The 18,068-nt window shown below is 41.6% G+C and overlaps 1 pseudogene; it reads left to right on the top strand.

Moving 5' to 3' along the window:
- The first annotated feature begins 10,900 nt into the window (after window positions 1–10,900).
- On the top strand, window positions 10,901–13,555 carry LOC146072923 (protocadherin gamma-B4 pseudogene; annotated as a pseudogene).
- The last annotated feature ends 4,513 nt before the right edge of the window (window positions 13,556–18,068 follow it).

The following is an 18,068-nucleotide window of genomic DNA, read 5'->3' as shown; positions in this document are numbered from 1 at the left end:
AAACTGGCACTGTCCTTATCAAGATTATAGTTCATGATGTTAATGATAATTTTCCAAAATTTGAGAAAGACACTTATGAGCTGAGTCTAGATTAAAATACACCTATTGGTTTCTTGGTTCTCCAGCTGATTGCTGTAGATGAAGATGAAGGTTCAAACGCAGAAATAACATATTCATTTAGTGACATCCCTGAATCATATTACTCAATATTTAGTATTGACCCAATAAATGGAAATATAAACATATTGGGAAATCTAGACTATGAAATTAAAGAGAGGTATGAATTAACCGTGGAAGGCAAGGATGGAGGAGGTCTAGCCACTCTCTGCAAAATAATAATCCATATCAATGATATCAATGACAATGCTCCTGAAATAACAATAACCTCATTCTCAGCGAATATTCCAGAGGACTCTGCACCGGCTACAGTTATAGCCCTAATTCATGTTCAAGACTCGGACAGTGGAGAGAATGGACAGGTTGTTTGTGAAATCTCTGAAACTTTACCCTTCCAATTAATATCATCCTCTGCCAATTATTATAAACTGGTAAGCAAAGAAAATATCGATCGAGAAAAAATAGCTCATTATAACATAACAATTAAAGCAGCGGATAATGGTTCTCCTCAATTGTCCACCATCAAAACTATTCAGTTGACTATCTCAGATGTTAATGACAATCTTCCTGCTTTTGAGAAATCAAATTATATTGTCTATGTTCAAGAAAACAAGCCACAAGGAACCTCTATACATGGTATCCATGCATCTGATTTTGATATTAATGAAAATGCTAAAATAAGATACTCTGTCCTTATTAACAAAATAGACGGTATTCCGGTATCATCATATGTTTCCATAAACGCAATGACTGGAGTGCTTTATGCTCAAAGATCTTTTGACTATGAACAGCTACGAGAATTTCAGTTCCAGGTGATGGCTAAAGACAGCGGATCTCCTCCTCTAAGCAGTAATGTAACCGTGAGGATATGTATCATTGATGAAAATGATAATGCTCCTAAGATTCTCTACCCATCGCCAGACACTGAGGGATCTGCATTATTGGAGTTTATTCCTCACTCTGCTGAGAAAGGTTATCTAGTGACCAAAGTGATTGCGGTAGATGCTGACTCTGGACACAATGCCTGGCTGTCGTACCACTTAATGCAAGCACCTGAACCAAGTTTATTCACTATTGGCCAACAAAATGGTGAAATCAGGATTGGACGAGATCTTCAAGACTTGGATTCTTTGAGACAAAAAATTGTGATCCTGGTGAAAGACAATGGAGTTCCATCCTTATCATCTACAGTCACCATGAGCTTGGTAGTTGCTGAAAACTTTCAACAAGTTGTTCCAGAAATAAGACACCAACCTCGCAATTCAGACGCTTCCTCTAATATTACATTCTACCTAGTAGTTTCCATTTCTCTGATTTCTCTTATATTCATTGTGACTGTAGTGATTGTAGTCATTTCTAAATGCAGAAACTCAAGCACCCCAACATCGTTTTCAGATCTAAGTAGAAACGTGTATCCTCAGTTTACCCTGGGATGTCCCTCTGAGATCAGTGATGGAAGCTTACCTTTCCCATTCTCCTATGATGTGTGTGTGACCCTCGACTCGAAGCAGAATGAAATTGCTTATCTCAAACCAGTCCAGAATGTCCCCACAGACAATTTGATTGATACAATTGATGCAGAGAGCAAAACTAACTGTCCCAATGACAGTTTGTTAACAGTTAATGTTGCACAGGTAAGACGTGTTTAATCATTTTTAAATATACATCACTTTATCATAGCATCATAAAATAATGTTTTCAAAACTTTTTTGCAGTTTTGGGTATTTAGTTATACTTTGAATATATTAGTTTAATATTGGTTGGAAATTAGACAAAATGTATTCTGATCTTGGTCCATCACAGAATACTTGTGCTGAGGTATTCCTCTTTGCTGAATTCATCAGTTAATAATTGGCCTTGACTATAGAAGGATATCTGAAAATAGGAAATCTGTAGCCATCTCTGCTTCTAGATTTGTGTAATAGGATCACCCCCATACAGAGGCATTATGGGGTGTGGGGACACCTGTTGTGCACTCTATGTCTCCTTTACTCACTGAAGGTATGTGTTCAAAAGGGGGTGTGGTCTCAGTGGGAATCCTATTTACATCACTCTGGGGAAAGCCCAGCATCCCCAGTTGCGTGCAACCCCCTTCCGACTATATTAGAATACTATAACTTGTTCATGCTTTATCTGGTTTTAGAAATCTGATGCATTAGCTACACATAAGTGTGATGGAATGTCTACAAATGTAAAGTCTGCTGTTTTGTTTGCTGTCATACGTCTTTTATTATTATTATTATTATTATTATTATTATTATTAATAATAATAATAATTATAATTATTATATTTTTTAAATTATATATCCAGCTAGCTGGCAATTTATCAGAATACCATTCATTAAAAGGTTTCTCCTTCTATCATTTATAAAGTAAATACATTGTCATAGGTCTCATTAAGCATTAGCCATCCACAGGCGACATTGAATTGAACAAGTTGCAATGACACGTAGTTTATTATTATAGTATTGAAGATACACACACACACAGGGTTCTACACTCACTCACGCCTGGCCTGTGCATGAGCAGAGACAAGACGTCATGCAGCAAATGACACTGCTGTTTACAATTAACAGTACTCCACTAGTACTCATTTTAAATACACATTGTAAATGTTTTTTTTTTTTAAATATATATATTTGATTGGCTAAAACTCTATCCCATCAAATGGGACTGAAAGATCTTTTAGCAGAACGGCCAAAAAGTAACATAAGAACATATATATATATATATATATATATATATATATATATATATATATGGCAATTATGTCCTTTTACAGTTTACATTTAGGAGAAGATTTTTCAAAGCTTAGAGGGAGATAATATAGAGAGAGATAAAGGGCCTGATTCAGGGGTTGGCTTCCTAGGCAGCGTACATTTTCCCCCTAGCAACTCCATAAATGCCCCATGCCACCCGGCCAAACACCCCCCCTCCGCGGAATCTCCTCGGGAACCATGCCAGGAGATGCATACTCAACCACATCCCCCCGCATGCGGCCGAGTTGGAGAGAAATCATTGGATAGTCGCTGACCATTGGATGGTTTCTCTCCCCTTCGGTAATAACAGGCAGTCTATACTGACTTTTATTTCCGTTGCTGTTCGCCGAAGATGCGGTGGGCACTGACGTCATGTGATGCCAGCCGCCCACCCCAAGCAGGCATCGCCGCACCTGCTTCTACAGGGGATCGCTGGGTGTTTTCATGGGGGTGCCCATAAAACACTCAGTGTTCCCCTGCTTCCGCCCCCTGCACGCCTCCGGCCCTCCGGCACATGCACGTACACACAGAGATGCTCATATGTAAACCTTGGGGCTTGGGCTGAATTTGGATTGCAATTAACGATCCTGAATTGGCCCCAAAGTTGCAACTGTCATTTTTCAAAACCCTCAAAAGACAGTTAGGGGCTGACAGTTACTTGGAGCTGTATCTCTCTCCCCTTTATCTCTCTCGCCAAGCTTTGGTAGATGGCACCCCCATAGTATGCCAGGAATACACAACTGCTGGCTGCTGGCTCTATGTTCTTTTGGTTTTTACAGTTCCTTCTTTTGTTTTCTTCTGGAGAAAGCTGCCAGCAGCAGAGGAATACATTGAAGCATCATACTGTTTGCGGCAACTACTCAGTAATAACAACAGCTGTCCCCACATGTATCCTCTGTATTGCTACATATTAGCAGAGTCATTTGAAAGCCAAGCATGATTGCCAGCTTCCCTACAGCAGAGCTGCAACCAGGGGGGGGGGGGGGGGGGGCTAGTGGGTCACATGCCCCGGGTGCTGGATGTGATACATGCATGCATAAGGTGAGTAGTTGGATTTGGAGAGAGATACAGTATTGCGATATTGGTGTAAAATAATGAATGTAATAAAGCTGTACTATTGTGGGTGAGTGTGTCTTTATTTTAAAATTCTTTTTACAGGTGAACTAGAAGTCTAAAAGGGCCCATTAATGCCCCACATGCTGGTCCGGCGTCCACCGCTCTGGGACGCCGGACCAATCCCCGGGCCTCAGCCATGGATGGGGGACCCCCTTTAATGAGGGGTTTCTGACTTCCCCACAGACCCCATCCAGCACAGACTAGCCATGGACTCATGGTACGGCCGGGGGACCTTGTATAAAAAGTGTCCCCCGGCTGTGACATGAAACTCTTGGCTGTTGGAGCCCTGTGCTGGTTTCAAAATATGGGGGACACCCCAGTTTTTTTGTCCCCCGTATTTTTGGAACCAGGACTGATCCAAGAGCATGGAGCATATAGTTAAATATCGGAAGATACTATACAACAATTATAACTATTATAAACATAGGTTGAACTAGATGGACGCAAGTCTTTATTCAGCCTCAACTACTATGTAACTACGTAACTATATATAAAACTGTCATTATACTGTATGAAGATAGGAGTGAAGGAAAGGAGAAGACACAGACTTATAAATGCTACAATGATTTGGAGTTGCCACATACTAATTCTGGCATCATTCTTCTGGGGATGTTTTCTAACTTGGTTATACTGTATGGTGCATTTTGTTTTACATGCTCTCGCATAAACACTCCAAGCCATACTTGACAACTGCATCTTATAAGGGGAGGGATGCTCTAAACAAAAAATGTGGTAAAAACCCCATTATAGGGGTGCACTAAAGCCCCTCTGCCAGGGCACTTCTGCTGAGGGAATCACCAGATTTTGGGCCAGATTCTCTAAACTTCAAAAGTGATGATTGGAGAGTGATAAACAGCCAGCCAATCAGCTCCTACCTGCCATGTCACAGACTGTGTTTGAAAAATGTCAGACAGGAGCTGATATGCTGGCTGTTTATCACTCTCCATTTTATCACTTTTGAAGCTTAGAGAATCTGGCCCTTTAACCCTCCGCAGCGCTGTCAGATGGATCCATCACTGATCATGGGGCCGGCACCATCACTCTGCACATGTGCAGGGATGGTATTGCACCACAAAGGGCAGCTCTTTTCGCAAGAGCTGTCCTTTGCGTTACTAATTTCATATGAGATTAGTATGAAAGCTGTAGCCGGCGGAGCAGTGATGTAGCTACGTGCCACGGTGCCCGGAGCAAGGGCATGTTTCGCGCCCCCCTCTGATTTGTAGTAGGAGGGGCCCTTGCAGGGTGATTCAAGTATCAGACTGGCAATATTAGATTGTAAGCTTGCGAGCAGGGCCCTCCTACCTCCATGTCGGTTTGTATCTACCCAGTTTGTTTAATGACTGTTGTTTCCAATTGTAAAGTGCAACGGAATATGCTGCGCTGTATAAGACACTGTAACGGAATCTGCTGCGCTATATAAGACACTGTAACGGAATCTGCTGCGCTATATAAGACGCTGTAACGGAATCTGCTACGCTGTATAAGACACTGTAACGGAATCTGCTGCGCTATATAAGACACTGTAACGGAATCTGCTGCGCTATATAAGACACTGTAACGGAATCTGCTGTGCTATATAAGACACAGTATCGGAATCTGCTGCGCTATATAAGACACTGTAACGGAATCTGCTGCGCTATATAAGACGCTGTAACTGAATCTGCTACGCTATATAAGACACTGTAACGGAATCTGCTGCGCTATATAAGAACCTGTAACGGAATCTGCTACTCTATATAAGACACTGTAACAGAATCTGCTGCGCTATATAAGACGCTGTAACGGAATCTGCTGTGCTATATAAGACACTGACGGAATCTGCTGCACTATATAAGACACTGTAACGGAATCTGCTGCGCTATATAAGACACTGTAACGGAATCTGCTGCGCTATATAAGAACCTATAACAGAATCTGCTACGCTATATAAGACGCTGTAACGGAATCTGCTGCGCTATATAAGACACTGACGGAATCTGCTGCACTATATAAGACACTGTAACGGAATCTGCTGCGCTATATAACACTCTGTAACAGAATCTGCTGCGCTATATAAGACACTGTCACGGAATCTGCTGCGCTAGATAAGACACTGTAACGGAATCTGCTGCGCTATATAAGACGCTGTAACGGAATCTGCTGCGCTATATAAGACGCTGTAACGAAATATGCTGCGCTGTATAAGATGGTGTAACGGAATCTGCTGCGCTATATAAGACACCGTAACGGAATCTGCTGCGCTATATAAGACACCGTAACGGAATCTGCTGCGCTATATAAGACACTGTAACGGAATCTGCTGCCCTATATAAGACACTGTAACGGAATCTGCTGCGCTATATAAGACACTGTAACGGAATCTGCTATGCTATATAAGACACCGTAACGGAATCTGCTGCGCTAAATAAGACACCATAACGGAATCTGCTGCACTATATAAGACACCGTAACGGAATCTGCTGCGATATATAAGACACTGTAATGGAATCTGCTGCGCTATATAAGACACCGTAACGGAATCTGCTGCGCTAAATAAGACACCGTAACGGAATCTGCTGCACTATATAAGACACCGTAACGGAATCTGCTGCGCTATATAAGATGCTGTAACGGAATCTGCTGCGATATATAAGACACTGTAACGGAATCTGCTGCGCTATATAAGACACCGTAACGGAATCTGCTGCGCTAAATAAGACACCGTAACGGAATCTGCTGCACTATATAAGACACCGTAACGGAATCTGCTGCGCTAAATAAGACACCGTAACGGAATCTGCTGCGCTATATAAGACACCGTAACGGAATCTGCTGCGCTAAATAAGACACCGTAACGGAATCTGCTGCACTATATAAGACACCGTAACGGAATCTGCTGCGCTATATAAGATGCTGTAACGGAATCTGCTGCGATATATAAGACACCGTAACGGAATCTGCTGTGCTATATAAGACACTGTAATGGAATCTGCTGTACTATATAAGACACCGTAACGGAATCTGCTGCGCTATATAAGACCCTGTATTGGAATCTGCTGTGCTATATAAGACACTGTAACGGAATCTGCTGCGCTATATAAGACACTGTAACAGAATCTGCTGCGCTATATAAGACACTGTAACGGAATCCGCTGCGCTATTTAAGACCCTGTAATGGAATCTGCTGTGCTATATAAAACACTGTAACGGAATCTGCTACGCTATATAAGACACTGTAGCGGAATCTGCTGCGCTATATAAGACACCTTAACGGAATCTGCTGCGCTATATAAGACTCTGTAACGGAATCTGCTGCGCTATATAAGACAGTGTAACGGAATATGCTGCGCTATATAAGATACTGTAAATAAATAGAGTAAATAAAAATAAAATAATAATAATGTTGAGGTAACACTTGCAAACATATACATATAAATGGTGTCCTGTCACTCAAGGCTATTGTATTTATGTTTGTATAAGCAGATGCTTCTTAGCCGCTGTACAATAATGCCGCTGTGACCTCGGGTTGGTGACAGGCACCTGGGTAGAGTGGGTATCTCTCCCTTCTACAGAGCTGATTGCCATGATGGCAGATCAGGGGACAAGTGGGTGATTCTGCTGTGACTCCAAGTAGATGGCAGGGGCAAACGCAGGATTTGCAAAGGGGGGTTTCTAGAGATAGATAGATAGATATATAGATATATAGATAGATAGATAGTTAGCCAGCTGCTAGCCCAGCAGGTGAGAGACTGCAGCGCGGTGCAGGGAAGTGCCTGACACTTCCACTGCTATTGCTAACAGTGTGCACTGTCCCCTCAGCCAGGCACCGAGTCCTCTGTGTATTTCTTAGCACAGAGAGCTCTGCTAAGCAGTGCTCTCTGTTCTGGCAGCCCTGATTGTCGGGGAGGCTGATACAGTAGAGACGGAGAGCAGGGAGTGGTCGGGAAAGCAGGATGGACGAGCCGGCAACACAGCTTCCAGTGCACGGCTCCAACGCCATTTGATCTATCGGCGCGTGGAGCACGTGCTCCGCCGACTCCACCCTCCCTACGCCCCATCCCACCCCCAGTGTCAGCCAACAAAGAGTGACAATATTATCTATTATCCTAATGATCCCCTCAGAGTTCCCGTCATCTTTAACATCATTATTAGGCAAATACAGATGTGTCATCAGACACCTAGGGCCAGATGTAATTGAGTTAAAGTTTGGCAGCCATGCGGGATGCCGCCTAAACTCAGACAATTTTTTGGCATAGTTTTGCCTTGTAAATGATTTACCCTTTAAAAAACTTCTGGGTTCGGCTAGCATCCTACACAGCTGCTGAACTCAGATGCTATTACTTCTGACCCCTACCCAGGGCCACCGAGATGGGGGGGAGGGGGAAGTAGGTGCAAATTACCCGAGCCCGGGCTTGCTGGTCCGACCCTCCCTTCCCTCTCCATCCCTCCTGGGCAGCAGCAGCACACACCTCTACAGCATGTGCTGCGCTGACAGCAGGCTCAGCATGAGCATCTCAATGAGAACTCATGCTGAGCCTGCTGTCAGCAAAGCACATGCTGTAGGTGTGTACTGCTGCTGTGGGGATGGGCAGTAACACCCGCCTGCTCAACTTTAGAATGTTTTTTAACCCCCCTCTATACATTTTGGGGGCATGGCATAATTGCGGGTGGTGGCCACACCTCCCACAATTAGGCCACACCCCTCACATTTTACCGGGGCCCGGCATACCGCTCCCTTGCCCCTACCATCAATACGCCATACATTATGATATATGTGGCATGACCGAGACCCTTCGAGAAGTATAGTGTACTGTCTATTTCTTTACATTTTGCACTTTATTCTTATTGCAAATGCATCTGCATTCACAGTGTACCGGGGATGCTGGGCTGTGACATTAACCGCAAAGGTATGAGTTTTAAAAACAAAGTCACAGATGAACCAAGGAAAAACGTGGGACGCTCAAGGGTGAACAAGGAATGGCAATTTATTAAAACACACAAATACAACAATACATATGGAAATAAATTAATAAAACTAAAAATAAAGGAATAATTGCAAACACAATCAGTGACTGTCACTGAATATTTTGACACACATTGGGCCCAGTGTAATCTGTTAATGCAAAATGACCTTCAATTAATAAAGGTGGATCCTGGTGTTTTGAAAGGACCAACTTGGTATTTCTTTTAAAAATTCCTTAATGTGACTGAGGACCATCCGATTTTGCGGTAGGTGTACACACTGACAGATCCAATCTGTCTTGCAAGCCGTATCTGCAAATACTGCTGTATACGATCCAATTAGGTTTAGATGGCAAGTTTCCTTTATGGGGAACAGTCAAAATGCCAAATGGCACAATCCATACAACAGAGTGGTGGATGTTTCTTACCACTTAGCGAGGCTCACACTGATTGGTGTGTGTGAGTGAAGCCTCAGCGTCCGCTCCGTCCCGCTGCCTCATCTGACCCTCTGCTTAGAGGTAAGCTGTGTGGGTTGCTCTATGTGAGCCATCTCCCGTGCAAGGTTGAGAGTTCTCTCCACACTCCATGCGGCACTCTGCCACAGCGTCCGCCGGGTGCCTAGATGTTGTAATCGGGGAGAGGTTTCCAAGGAGATCTGGCTCCGGCGGTGTGGAGGTGCTCAGGGGGATATCGGAGGTATCCTTGGGAACGCGTTTTGCCGCACTCTGGGCGGCTTTTTCAAACCAAAGTCACAGATGAAGCTTAATGGAATATGATGTAAGAAAAAGCCACATTTGCTACAGTACATTGTACAACTTCTTTAACAGATTACACTCCATCACGGACAAATATAAAATTTCCCATATAAACTAGATTAGTGCAATCTAGAAAAGTAGTTTTTTCACTTCCATGTTTTATTTGCTCAGATAACATGCACATTGTGAGCAAAGATTACCCTCTGTGAGGATAAGTCGCCTAAGCCCTGGTGCGCCAAGCAGTAGGGGGGTGCTGTTTGGGGCAACTAAAGACACAATGTATGAGGACACATCTGTATTATCAATGAGAAGTTTTTGGTGCACAGAATTTGCATTTCATTTTGGTTATCTGGGATAGAGACTTTGATCATGGCCCTTATTCTGGTTCACTCACAAAGGCAAATTCCTTCTCAAATGGACAAATCCATGTACACTGCAGGTGGGGCAGATGTAACATGTGCAGAGAGAGTTACATTTGAGTGTTAATACAGTGCAGGGTAGATACTGGCTGCTTTATACTTACCTCAATATAGATTTTTGAAGTAAAACCCCATCCAAATCTAATTCTCTCTGCATAAGTTACATCTGCACCACCTACAGTGCACATGGTTTTGTCCAAGAAGGAATTTGCCTTTGCAAGTGAACCAGAATAAGGGTGCGTGATTTTTATGTGTTTTGACTCCATGGGGTAAATTTACTACGTTACTACGTTTCTATTGAAGATGGGATGTTGGCAACCAGCCAATCAGATGCTATCTATTATCTTCTAGAAGGTACTAATTAAATAAGAAATATGATCTGATTAGTTCTTTATTGAAACTCCCATATGAGTAAATGTACCTCATGTTTTCATTGTATATGTGATTTATTAAAATGAATACTCATTAATGTGGCAAAACTGGTCATTTTATGTAATTTTCACTTTTATCTGATAATTTTTTTGCCTTTCTGAAACATTTTTCTAAAGTGAAAATCACTTTGATGATACATTTTTCTTCTTTTTTTCAGATTTTTATTATTATTTCATACTTTTTGTGTTTTGCATAATTACTAATATTAGTGGTAGAATAGTCACTTAAATTGTTGAGTTATGCTTAGATTTATTTCATTTGTATTTGGATTTTATATTTACAGTAACTAAACTATGCATTTATTTGGTAAAATCCCCCGCAGTTCCTAAAATTCAACACAGAGTGTCGCTGTTGGACAATAATGCAGAGTAACAGAGTATCTGGATATGCACACATTGCTTGCAGTAGTGAGACTGCTGTTCTAAAGAAGAACAGAAATCACCATACAATCCATGTTGTGCAATTTGGATTTCCTGCATCTTTGTCATCTAATTGGGGGATTTTGAACATTATCAGTGATTTTAAAGGATACAATTTGCTATTAAGAAGGACTGAGATGACCGAATATAAAAGTACACAGAGAACAATGATAAGGCAAGTCATTTTTTCATATCTTTACCTCCTTTGTCTCTCTGCCTCAGGCCAACTCCAGTACTCAATTGTGGAGGAAATAAAGCAAGGCAGTGTTATCGGAAACATTGCAAAAGATCTAGGCTTTAATACTAATGAATTAGCAATTAGTAACTTGCAATTTGCCTCTTACTCTAAAAAGCATTATTTTAATATCAGCTTGGAGAATGGAGATATCTATGTCATTAGCAGAATTGACAGGGAAGCAATCTGTGGCACCGAGCAGAACTGTTTTCTGAATCTAGAAATATTGGCTAAAAACCCTGTCAATGTTTTTCATGTTAAAATTGAAATTCAAGATATAAATGACAATCCGCCAAGCTTTTCTAAGAATCTTTTTGAAGTGGGAATAAGTGAATCTGCTTTAACTGGCACACATTTTGTATTGGGAAATGCACGGGATCCGGATATAGGCAATAACGCTTTACTCAGCTACAGGTTGAGTCCTAATCAGCACTTCAGATTGGGGGAAAAGATTAATGCAGAAGGAATTAAATACCCTGAACTTGTGTTAGAAAAATCAGTGGACCGAGAGAAACAAGATTTATACGAGTTAACGTTGACTGCTGTTGACGGGGGTGAACCTGCGAAGACTGGGACAGCTTTAATTAGAGTTTTGGTTCTAGATATTAATGATCATTTTCCTGTGTTCAGTCAGGACACCTACCGAATAACTTTAAATGAAGATATAGCAATCAATTCTCTAGTTCTCCATCTAAATGCAACCGATAAAGATGAAGGCACAAACGCACAGATCGTCTACTCTTTTAGCCACATTCCTGAGAATGCAATGGATACCTTTACATTGGACCAGCAAAATGGAGATATTAGAACAATTGGAGAGTTGGACTTTGAAACCACAAGAAGTTATGAGATGAATGTAGAAGCCAAAGACGGTGGCGGTCTAGTCTCACATTGCACTATATTAATACAGATTGAAGACATCAATGACAATGCACCTGAGATATTGCTGGCTTCAATATCTTCCCCAGTTTCCGAGGATTCTAAACCTGGAACTCTCATAGCTTTAATAAATGTCAAAGATTTGGATTCTGGAAAAAATGGAGACGTTAGTTGTCACATAACAGAAACACCGGAATTTACATTAGTGCCATCATCTAATAATTACTATAGGCTTGTAACTGTAAGTTCTCTAGATAGAGAATCAAAAACCCAATATAATATAGAAATTATAGCTGTAGATGAAGGATCTCCTCCAATACTAACTAAAACCATGATAACATTAAGTATTTCAGATGTGAATGATAATCCACCAATTTTTGAAAAAACTATTTATAGTGTGTATGTTCCAGAAAATAATGAACCAGGAACCTCTATAGAAAGTGTTCGGGCATCAGATTTGGATGCTAAGGAGAATGCACGGATCATATACTCACTCGTGAACAAAAATATTGAGAATATACCAGTCTCATCATATGTTTCCATAAACTCAATGACTGGAGTTCTTTATGCTCAGAGATCATTTGACTATGAACAGCTGCGGGAATTTCAGTTCCAGGTGATAACTAAAGACAGCGGATCTCCTCCTCTAAGCAGCAATGTCACTGTGAGGATATGTATCATTGATAGGAATGATAATGCTCCTAAGATTCTCTACCCAACACCAGACAATGAGGGATCAGCATTATTTGAGTTTATCCCTCACTCTTCTGAGAAAGATTATCTAGTAACCAAAGTGATTGCAGTGGACGCTGACTCTGGACACAATGCCTGGCTCTCCTATCACTTTCATCAAGTTCCTGATCCGTCTTTGTTCACCATTGGCCAACACACTGGTGAAATCAGGATAGGACGAGACCTTCCAGACACAGACTCTTTGAGACAAAAGATTGTGGTCCTGGTGAAGGATAATGGTGTACCCTCTCTGTCAGCTACAGTCACTGTGAACTTGGTTGTTGCTGAAAACTTTCAACAACTTGAACCAGAGATAAGACGCCAACCTCGTAATTCAGAGACTCCATCTAATGTAACATTTTATCTAGTAATAGCCATAGCTCTCATCTCTATATTATTTATTGTGGCAGTGTTGGCTACTATCATCTTTAAATGCCACAAATCAAATACTCCAACATCTTTTGAGGCTCTGAGCAGAAACGTGTATCCACAGTTCACCCTGGGATGTCCTTCTGAGATCAGTGATGGGAGCTTACCTTATCCATTCTCCTATGATGTGTGTGTGACCCTTGACTCAAAGAATAACGAAATTGCCTATCTGAAGCCAGGGCAGAATGTCCCCACAGACAACCTCATTGACACAGATGATTCTGCTGTTGGAAGCAATGTATTGAATGACAATCTTCCTATAGTTACTTCTGCACAGGTAAGGCACCTGGACTTTTCTCAAATGAAAAGGAGATATATCTAATTGCAGAGTCTGCTTCTCAGTATGGTTTGCTGTACAGTTTCCTGCAATGTATTGATGAGGAATAACTGCATAATACGGCCTACACACATGCCGATATTAAGGCATTTGCTAAGCGATTTTGCTTAGTTTGGCAAAGTCGCTTAGCAAATGCCCTCACATTGGTGTATGTGTGGGGGCTATATCGGCATCCGTGCGCGTCCCCGCGCGTCTTTATCGCTGGCCGAGATTGATGGACAGTGTCCATCAATCTCGGCATCGGCAGTGTTCTCCCACCGGAGAACACTGGCGCTGTCTGCTCGCTTAGCACACAGAGCTGACAGCTTGCTCTGTGTGTGGGCTTTCAGCTCTGTGTGCTAGGCGATAGCGGCGCAGCACAGCCCGACCTAGCATAGCTAGGTAGCCCTGCACACATCGCAATGTGTGTAGGGCCCATTACACTCTCATTTATTCGTATCTGAAATTACGTTAGTATCAGTAGCGAATATTTGTTTCACATTTTTTTAATTTGACCTCTGTAAATGTGTAGACTAGTTGTAGAGTAGACATTATTTATTTGCTCTAGAAAATAGATTATTTTGGGGTCAGTCTTCTTATCCTTGTTCTTTCTTGTTAGCAATTACAGCTTATACAGATGGATGGCCTGTGAGTCAGCCTGAACTTTTGCCAGATCTCCTGAGCTGGCACAGGCTGGAGGACAGGAGCTCTATCTGATGGGCATGCACGAGCATCTCACACACTCGCACGCAGGGCCGGTGCTAGGCACCGGAGCGCCCCAGGCGGGGGGGTCGCCCCGGCGCCCACCGTCGCGCGGTTACTGGGAAAGATGATGTGCCCGCTGTGGAAGGGGGGGTAGAGGATGCGATCGCTCCGGGGGGAGGGGGGGCGGGGGGCGGGAGCGGTGCAGCGGCAGCCGCCGAGTTTGCGGGGGGGGGGGTAGGAGGGAACCCGCTCACCTGCCGGGTGCCTGCCACGTCGATTCACAGCGGCGTTGGGCAGGCGTCGGGTAGCGATGCGGCGGCAGCTGCTGAGTTTTCTGGGGGTGGGGGGAAGTCGCGTCTCTCCACAGCAGCGTTGGGCGGGTGGGTTGAAGTAGTCAAAAGCGAAGTGACAGGGGGAGACGACGAGGTTGCTGGGGGTGGCGGGGGGGCAGCTTAGCCGCTCACCTACATCCAGGGGGGTTTCCAGCTCCGGACTACCGCCCTCCAATGGCCGGCGCCCTAGGCAAATGCCTAGAGCTGCCTAGTGGTGGCGCCGGCCCTGCTCGCACGTCCTCCTCAGCACAGCGGCAGGGAATGGATTGCCTGCCCATCTACGCTTCAGGGAGATGGGCATGGTGAGTGGTGGGTGTGGGCAGCTATGGGAGAGGATGGGGGAGCAGTGGGAAGCAAGCGGAGGGTGGCGGCGGGCTCCATCAGAATGGGGCGCACGAGTGTCTTGTGCACATATGCCCCCTTCTGGTGGCTGCTGGCAAATGGCGATAGAATCACCAGGAGCTGCTCCAATGTGAGCTGTTCCAGCTGTACATATTTTCATAATTCCATTTTATCCAGTCTTGATATTTTTGCAAATTATAGTGTTATTTAGGTTGCGATTAAATTAACTAAAATTCAGTTACCTTTTTAATCTAACTGCCAAATGTAAAATTTTGGATAAAAGGACATACAATGCAGTTTGGCACCAATATTCGCTCTTTTACTAGAGATGTGCGTGTTCGGTTTTACCCAGATTTACTCCCTTGAAGCCCTTTTTTTTTTTTTTTTTTTTTTTTTTTATTCAAAATATGAAAAAAAACATACAATTAGACATTTAGACATGTTTTCAATTCACCCATGTCTACATAAATGCATTCACTTCAGATATTACACTTATTCATTATCTTTATCACAGAGTTTATACAAAACCATATAAAACATTTAAAAACATTTTATTTTACTACCAGTGATCATGATAGGGGGAGAGGTCAACTGGGTCTTTTCTAGTTTACTTATTTCTATACCTTTCTCTAGCTTTAAGGTTTTAGGCCTCTCTCATCTCCTCTCTCCTACATGTTTTAGTGTACTTATCTCTCACACCACACTCTTACATCCTTAAACATTCATTCTGGGAAGAACTTATTTATATTCTCTTATATATTCTATATCTGCTGGGCTGTTTACATAATTTTCATATATATCTTATTTATACGGGGGGGGGGGGGGTCAGATCCGACATTGTACAAACCCCAATAATTTTTATATTTTAGTTGTAGTTCCCTAGGCTATTCCTTCGCTTTCTACATATTGTTTCCAAAGTTCCCATTTTCTGGACATTTTCCCCTTTCCCGTCTTATCATTTGTCTCCATTTTATAGGCAAAATTTAGTTTGTTTATTATGTCTATCCTTGAGGGTATTTGTTCTTGTTTCCAGTATTGGGCGATTGCTGTTTTAGCTGCTATGAATATTTGATTTAACAAGTATATATTACCTTGTTCAATTTCTCCTGTGGGTATATGTAACAAGGTCATTTGAGGGTTTAATTCCACTTCTTCTCCTATTATTGTTCTTATTAAGTTACTCACTTCTCTCCACACTTTTTTAACCCTATTACAGTTCCAAAAAACATGTATTATGTCGGCTCCTCCCTCTCCACATCTCCAGCAAGTATTAATCTGATTTGGGTCAAATTTGCTCAGTCTCTCTGGGGTATAATAGACTCTATATACCATTTTCAATGCCCTTTCTATATGTGTGATTGATTTGGACATTTTATGGATTGTCCCAAAGGTCCTTTCCCAGAGTTCTTCACTCATCTCTAGTCCTAAATCTTCTTCCCATCTAGACTGGGCCTTTGTTTTCCCCTCCAAACTGATGTTTAACAGGTAGTTATACCAGAATGTTATTCCTTTTATCTGATAGCCTCCTCTCAGTCTATTGAGTGCATTATTAGATAAATGTTTTGGTTCTACATCTCTAATTTGTTGCTTATTAAGCCAACTTCTTATTTGTAAATATTTATAGAATTCTGATGCAGGTATCTCATATTTTTGCTGGAGCTGTGTAAAGGGAATGACACCATATTGGTCTCTCAAATTTTCCAGGGTTTTTATTCCTCTTCTCCTCCAAGACTCTATCTCCAAGTGTGGGATCAATTTTCTTAGCGTTTGGATTTCCATATATTTCAAAGGAGTTTTGAACTCCTTTTGGGAGTTCAAAAGTCCATCCCACACCCTGAGGGAGTCTCTAATGGCCCTTGGCTGGTCCTTATCTATCGCCCTCATGTCCGGTGGTAGCCAGACTAGGTCTTTCAATCCAAAACCTCCCATTAGAGCCTCCTCCAGGATTACCCAGGGTTTGGTCTCCCCTCCTTTTATTGCTTCTGGAAATTGGTTTAGAATACAAGCTTGTTGGTACAAGTATATTTCGGGAAATGCTACTCCTCCTTTGATTTTAGGCTGTCTTAAAATTTTCTTATTTATCTTAGCCTTTTTGTTATCCCATACATATCTATTAATCAAAGTTTCAAATCTCTTTATCCAGTACTTTGGGAGAATTCTTGGGATTGCTCTGAATAAGTATACTATTTTGGGGAGTACAAACATTTTTATTGCCGCAATTCTGCCCATCCATGTTAATTCCCTAAACATCCAATCTTTGGTTTTTTTCTCTAATTGTTTCAGTAATGGCATATAATTGAGTTCTATCAGGTTTCTTTCTTCAGCTACTAAGTTTACGCCTAGATATTTTATGGATTTACTTTTCCAGTGAAATTTATACTTCCTCTTCAATATGTCCAATTCTTGCTTCTGTATATTTAATGGTAACATTTCTGTTTTATTTTTATTTAGCTTATAATATGATATTTTGGAAAATTGATTTATTATTTGCATTAAGTTTGGAATTGATGATTGGGGATTCGTGAGAAATATTAGGACATCGTCCGCAAACAGCAAGGTTTTCTGCTGTATTTTATTAATTTCAGGTGCCTCTATGGATACCCAAATTAAAAGATCAGGCGAGATTAAAACCCTAGAGGAGGAACATAAAAAAAACCCCCAAAACAGGGAATTATCAATCAAACTAAATAAACTTAGGATAGAAATAGAAAATGAGAATATAGAGCAAATAAAGAGGAATATGAGGAAATTCCAACAAAAACTATATTCCGAAAGCAATAAGGCCTCAAAATTACTGGTAAATAAGATCAAAGGTAGACAAATTAGGAAACAAGTGAGAGAAGTATATAATAAAAATGGAACTAAAATAACGAACCCATCAGAAATTACGGAAATATTCGCAGAATATTATAAAAGATTGTATAATCTTAAATTTGATATAGAGATCCCACAACCTAATGAGGAAGATATAAATAAATTCCTTAGCAGAGTTAATCTTCCAAAATTAAAGACAGAACAAATTATAGATCTAAATAAACCAATATTAGAACAAGAAGTAAGAGATGCTATTAAACTCCTAAGGTTAAATAAAGCGACAGGTCCAGATGGATTTAGCAATGAATTTTATAAAACCTTTCAGG

The sequence above is a fragment of the Crinia signifera genome, chromosome 4, assembly GCF_055691185.1.
Source record: "Crinia signifera chromosome 4, ASM5569118v1, whole genome shotgun sequence".
Lineage (NCBI taxonomy): Eukaryota > Metazoa > Chordata > Amphibia > Anura > Myobatrachidae > Crinia > Crinia signifera.
The sequence above is the reverse complement of the archived record's forward strand: the minus strand, read 5'-3'. Positions and strand labels throughout refer to the sequence as shown.